We start from the raw sequence: 7,188 nt of genomic DNA on the forward strand, positions 1-7,188 counted from the left end.
ATTAATAATGTCAAAAAAGAAGTGCACTCCATATTAAAAAATCAAACAATATTCATGTAATTTCCAAAGTATCTTATTAAGTCAATAATGATGGATTCATTGTCACGTGCATATCAATCCATTAGTGAGAGCAAATGAAATTGCTTTTATTCAAAAAGTTAAGTAGTCAAACCATACAGTTTTCTTTCTTTTTTTATATTAGCCTGAGATCTAATCTAGCTATTAAACTGTTGTATTTTCTATTCCGCCATGTCATTTATTTGTTATGTTCACTAAAATAAATATACTTAAAAATTTTATATTTTAAAATAAGATAGAATTTAATTACTGAAAGTATCAACTAATGCTTAAATATTGCTATTATTTTATCTCAAAGAGAGGAAAATAGTTTCCTTTTAAACAAGTCTTCTCTTTTAAAAAATATTAATAAATTTGCCGATTTTGTATTCGTAGCAAAAATTAATATAATAAAATTTTAAATACGGAGCACAAACTACAATATTATATTAATCGTGTTTTGAACATAATATACTCTCTCTCTCTCTCTCTCTCTCTCTCTCTCTCTCTATATATATATATATATATATATATATATATATATATATATATATATATATATATATATATAATCACTATATGTATATATATAATCACTATTCAAGACAACTACATACACATAGATGCACTATAATCTAAAGTGTTGCCGTCTAGTATATATATATATATTTTGGTTTTTGTTTGTAAAATATTGGCATAAAGCATTTAATGTTGCTATAAAATATTCTGTGTCTTTTTTATTATATGCAATCCATAAATTGTCTACGAAACATTTTTGTGGTCTGTCTATTACACACTCTACTAATTTTCTAAATGTCATATTTGAAGGTGGAAAAGCTATCAAGTTATGCTTTCCAAACCATATTCTGTCTATAACAGTATCATTTATCGAAGCCTGTGGTCTAAAATGAAGATTACTTAATACTGTCTGCATATATATGTCTGGGGGTGAGACTTAAATGCCTTTTCCCTTGTCTGCTGTCTTTGGAACTGTTGGTCTCATGCTGTCAATAATAAGCATTTTTATTAGTTGACAGTAATTTTTAGCCTACTTAATTGGTCTGCTAAGTTATTATCCTTTTCTTTAATATGTTCAAAAATCAAATTGTAAATTGAGATAGTATCTATAAAATTTAACCATCTTCTTCGACTACTATTTTTATCATTTATTTTTTGATGAAATTTAACTATAGCCTCACAAAAAGTTCTAATTAATAGTTCTGATTTATTTAAAATATATAATCTGAAACTATTTAGTCAGTAAATTACAGCTAATATTTCTGCATCTATACTACTCATATTTCCTTTTTATTATACTTACCACTTTGGTAAGCGCATATTTTCTCTTCACTCTTGTTGCTATATTTATTTGGTCTTGCTTTTAAAACTGTTGCTTCCTCTAGGGACATTTCCAGTACTAGTATCTACTATAATTAGTTCATTTGTTCTTTGAAATGATATATATATATATATATGTGTGGGGTGGGGGGTGGGGGGGTGGGGGGGGGGGGGTTATGTTAAAAGACCAAGCCAAAAATACAGCATAAACTCAAAGCAACATATCATAAGTGACAAAAGACAACTCCCAATATGAAACGACCATCGTATTTGAATGATAAATCTCAACATAATTGGATCTATTCTGTAATGGTTTACCATGTTATTCATTGTTGTAATATTGATTTAGAAATGTAACAAGAAAGTAATTTTGCCTTATGCTAATTACGACGTAACTGAAAGAAGAGCTACCTAGACACTGATATAGCCCGACAAACAAAGACAAAAACAAAAATTATCATGTACTTTCACATATGTACAAAAGAGAAGAGAGGGTTCAAAATCCAACCAATTCAACAAATTAAAAAACAAAGAGAGAATCCAGAGAATCTTGAAATTTTCCAGGCTAATTTACATCAAGAGACTACACCAATTTTTTTGCGCGGTTGCCCTTCATATGGACCGGTCTTTAATTTTCCTCCCTCAAATCGTTGGTCTTTAATTTTTGCCCCATGTTCTCATTTAATGTAAATTTGTGGGCCTAAGTACCCTTGTTCGCTGGTCTACAACCAGAGATTCTGGGTTTGATCCCCAGTAGAGTCAAAAAAAAAATTCGCAAGGCAAACATAGAAATTATGCCTTGTCAGACAAATTTATATAGAAACTGTGCGTTATCTGGCATTATTCTGTAGAAATGAAGTAATTATCCCGGATAACTTAATTTCTACAGAACTATGTCGGACAAAGCATAGTTTCTATGTAACTTTGCCCAACAACTATTAGAAACTGTCTTGAGAAATTAGGTCATAAATTCGAATTTCTTTTTTGTTTTTTTAGTGTTAGGAGTATCTTCGGCCACTTTTTGTTACTTAAAGTGCCGAAGGGAAAAAATTAAAGACCAGCGATATGAGGGGCAAATATTAAAGATCACCCAAGATAGGGGCATTCATGTGAATTGCCCCGCCAGGTGACGACTTGGATAGTTTTGGAGTGTGTGGGTCTTTGAATGGAGAGAAACCAGAAAATTCTCTTATTCAATATTGTTTTTGTTTTTTTCAAAAAAATGTAAATCTCTTTTTATGCTTTGTTACTTATAACTCTTAGCTTATTTGCCCCCGTAACTACTTGAAACTTTTTTATGAATTTGCAAAGAAATAAGCAAACTAGGCTGCAAATCAGTAAAAGTAATAAAATAAGATGTAAATTACAAAAACATGCATGCTTTAAGGATGCAAAATGTGAAGAACTCTTTTAAGTTCTATGAGCGAGTTAATTTTATTTTTTTTCAACAATGTTGAGGGGTGATTTCCGCCTATGTATTTCAATAGCTTTAATCTTTCAGAATGTTGAAGTGGTGAACGTATAGAGAAATACAACTTCATCCTGAAACTGAAAAAAGATATTAATAGAACACTTTATTTACTTAAAGGCGTACGTCCACAAGTAAACTTGGAAAAAAGAAGGCAAATATTGAGTAAAATATCACATTGAACAATCCTACGGTTCCTCATGTGATTAATAAGATGATTATGTTCTGAGACAACAATATATGAAAGCAATAACATCGTAAAGAAAGAACACACAATTTTATGTGGGAAACCTCAATGGGAAGAAAGCTCACAACTGTTACTAAACTTAACGAAATTATGGAGCTAGAATTCAACAGAACATACTCACATGTTCAAAATGTTAAACTTTCTTTTAAACACTTATTTTCACCTTCTTTTTTTTTAAGGTGTCTGGACTAATTTACACACACAATGCTTATCTTCACTTTTTAGTTCAGACAACATGCTTTTCCAAAACACTATACTCTTTATGGTTTCATCAATCTAATGTTGTCTAAAAAGAGATTAAACATGTTATGATTTCATGCACATACATTTAGGGCCGACTTACAAAGGATTACATGATCCAACAATTTGCTTAAAGGAATAACCACGGGTTTTTTTTATAAATTTAATGAACCGAGTTACCGAGGTGTCCAAATTCTCTCCCTAATTTTTTTAGGGGCAATAACCTATATATACTTGCTTGGTCATCTACTTTTCATCCGTCATAGCCCAATTTATTTTTACGAAAAAAATGGCAACCTGCATATGCTACAGTTGTATATCCACTGTATACTGTATGTGCATCTACTGTAACCTGCATATCTACTGTATAATGTATGTATACATGGTGTAACCTGCATATGTGACAGTCTGTATAATGAGTGTAGAAATACTTTTTAAATCATGTCTGATATTTTTAGGTGTTGCCTTCATCTGACGGCCAATAACACTTTACATTAACCAACAAACAGGGATGCTTATGTTGTATAACAGACGTATAACTGATGAATAAGATATGTATAGCAACCAAAAAACGACATTCAAGTAACAAAATCCATGATGAACAAATTTCACAAATTCATCTCCTCGGTCTTTTTTGTTCTCAGCGATGATTTTCTTTTCACGTGTGTCTTTTCATGTCGGTTTGACTTCTTTCCTTTAGCTTTCTCCCCCTCAACATTAGACGAGTCTGCGACATCGCGTTCGACCCATGAATTCCTGCAGGAAGCACTAGGACAATGAAACTTTACCCGATATGATTGGTCGATTTCCAGTTGCATTATTTTTTGAGGGTCGATTTCCAGTTGCATCATTTTTTGAGGGCTTTCCGACGATGTCCTTTTCGTGACGCTCTTCCTTGTAGGCCATGGCTTTAAGAAAAGAGAAAACAACAAAGAACGTCATAAAGCGCGTTAGCTTCATTTATGATAAAGAAAAAATTGTAAATCTAACATAATCAAACATCTAAGAAACACTTTTCTTAAATCACATAAATTCAAAATTAAATCAGCATACATGATTCATGGTAATCAACAAAGAAGACATGGAGAAAAAACTATTGTTTTCTTATTTGACTATACATGTGGGCCATGATTTGACACAGTCAACTCTTTCTTTTAAAGAAAAACAAAGAAACTTTGCACCAGAAAAGGATATTGCAGAGAATTGAAAATCAAGCATTATAACTTTTCTACCCTTCTTTGTACAGATTAAGGAAAAACTCACAGATTAAAAAACAACACTTCCACACACCAAAAAAAATTTGTTGAAGTATACCAATTTTCCTTCAAACTACTTCCTAATCACTCGTGCGTTCTTATTCCAAAAAATATATTGTGAAGAATAAGTTTCTTCACTGTAATATAGATACACTTCGATAGTATTTGACTCTTAGCCAAGAAACAGACTCTCTGCTTTCTTCCAGAATGCAAAAAACAAAGTAGGAAAAAAAAAGTTCTCTTTTAATAAACAATATGTCCAAGGTTTCCACTGAACAAATAGGACTATTTTCCAATCAATTTTTAAGGTAACAGTCTCATTATAAAGTAGTTCAAAACTATATATCCAATTCCCAACTAAACATGAAGAAACAGTAACCTATTTCTTGTTACACACCAATACAGAGGGGAAAAAAACACATACGACATACATCAATTCAGTAATATTACAGTAAGGTGGACCATTTGGATGCTTCTTTAGCACTTTTGTGCCATTGTTTTTTTTTTAAATCATTTCTCAACCCTAATATCATCTGAGGGTGGAGATGGTGGATTGATGAAGTTGATTTCCGTTGGTGGTGGGTCCCTTGATGGTAGTTTGAGGATGTTTGTCACAGCATCAGCACCTCTCATTTCAATGGTCGTCTCGTCGAAAGCCAAAGCAGCTTCTTCGGCAGTATTGAATGTTCCTAACCATTGGACTTTCTTTCTTGTCTCCCGAGTCTCTGCCAGCCACTTGCCCCATTTTCGTTGTCTGACCCCTTTGTACTTCTTCACATCTCCATCCGGCTGCTTAATCTCTTTCTTCTCTTTGGACTTTTTCATCGAGATCGCCTCGGTCTTTTTGCTCTCAGCAATGATTATCTTTTCACGCGCCTTTTCATGTAGCTTTGACTTCTTTCCTTTAGCTTTCTCCCCCTGAACATTAGACGACCTTGCGACACCGCGGTTTGGCACGTGAATCCGTGGAGGACGCGCAGGACAATGGAACTTTCTCCAACTTGATTGGTCGATTTTCCTATTGCATCATTTTTTGAGGGCTTTTTGGAGGCCATGACTTTAGGAAAAAGAAAACAACAAAGAACGTCATAAGCGTGTTAAGAAAGTCTTTCTTTATTTTGATATATAAAAATATTCATTGAACATTTTATCAAAAATACGAGGTGATGTACCCTAAGTCTTCATAGTTAGCCTCTAAAAAGGAAATGTAAACAACAAACACATATATAAATGACCAAATTAAAGTAAAATCACCGACTCTAGGAATCACGTAACGTATCTGTCCATAGTATCATATCTATCTATACATATCATAGTTGTCGTTATCGACTCTGAACCATATATACATAAGTATCTTTAAAGACCTATATTTATGTTAAGTTCTGCGTCAATCGTCAAACAATAACAACTCACTTTTAGAAAAATTCCATACAAGAATTCACAAATCCATCAAAAAATTTAATTTTAGTTAGTTCAAAAAAGTGAAGACAACTGAAACCCTCAAATACCTAAAGCAGCGGAATCTAGACATTGTTATAAGCTTAAAAGGTATGTCTAAAACACACACACACTCACCTGTCACTGAGAGAACACATCAAAAATGTAATTGGACACGAAAAGAAGAAAGAAACAGCATTGAACACATAACATTTTTGAGAAAATCTTACCTGGAATTGTAATAGTTTTCTGACTGATCTTTTTCTCTGTGCTTTGATAGTACCGAAGTAGAGTTGTCTGAGTATATATTGAGAGGAAACTGTGAAACAGGTGTCAATCCACATTTGCATGGCATGCAGGTGGCTGCCAACACACTACTTACATTTTCTTCCAAATAGTTGGGAAATCTGTCTGTTTGCTACTCATTTGGAATGTTTCATTTATTGGTCTTTCCCAACATTCATGCTTTTCTTCCATAGAGTGAAAAGTGAAAACAATGGTAAATGAGGGGAGAAAGAAAAGGATCACATTCAGAAGGTGAATATAACTCTTGACAAATAATTGAAAAAAATTATGTTGTACACAATATGTGTTATACACGGGAATTAACCTAAAAATATTTCCTTCAAAATTTTAAGTGCATTAGCTCATATAAAGTAGGGATCTAGTAGCTTAGTTGGTAGCCAAGTAGGGATCTAGTAGCTTAGTTGGTTGGCTACCTGAACTCTCACCTTGTTAGTGAGGGTTCGAACCCCCACATTGTAATCCCCTTTCCCATTTCCCCTTCCCCTTCCCCTACCCCCTATGTAAGAAAAACAATTTAAAATTTTTTATAAACTACTCGGCATAAATTTGTGGTCTAAAACAAACTTTAGATGTTTGTTTGGCTATAAATCATTTTAAATTTATTTCTAATTATAGAAAGATGACATTCTTTCCCCGACAGACTAAAAATGAAAATTTGTCGCATAAATTGGGTCGGAGGGAGTAAATTTTGTAAATTACTTAGTAGAATACCAGTCTACTTTTCTTCCGTCGTAGCCCAATTTATTTTTACAAAAAAAAAAAAAAAAGGCAACCTGCATATGCTACAGTTGTATATCTACTGTATACTCTATGTGCATCTACTGTAACCTGCATATCTA

General features: G+C 32.8%; 1 long non-coding RNA gene across 1 annotated transcript; it reads right to left on the bottom strand.

Annotated features, from left to right (window-relative positions):
* Positions 1-4,934: 4,934 nt before the first annotated feature.
* Positions 4,935-6,792, bottom strand: LOC132626400 (uncharacterized). The gene is made up of 2 exons (XR_009577273.1): positions 6,274-6,792; positions 4,935-5,663 (listed from the first exon to the last, which is right to left on the bottom strand). It is a non-coding gene; the product is annotated as an uncharacterized LOC132626400 (long non-coding RNA).
* Between the last annotated feature and the right edge of the window lie 396 nt (positions 6,793-7,188).

The sequence above is a fragment of the Lycium barbarum genome, chromosome 2 (assembly GCF_019175385.1).
Source record: "Lycium barbarum isolate Lr01 chromosome 2, ASM1917538v2, whole genome shotgun sequence".
Taxonomy (NCBI): Eukaryota; Viridiplantae; Streptophyta; class Magnoliopsida; order Solanales; family Solanaceae; genus Lycium; species Lycium barbarum.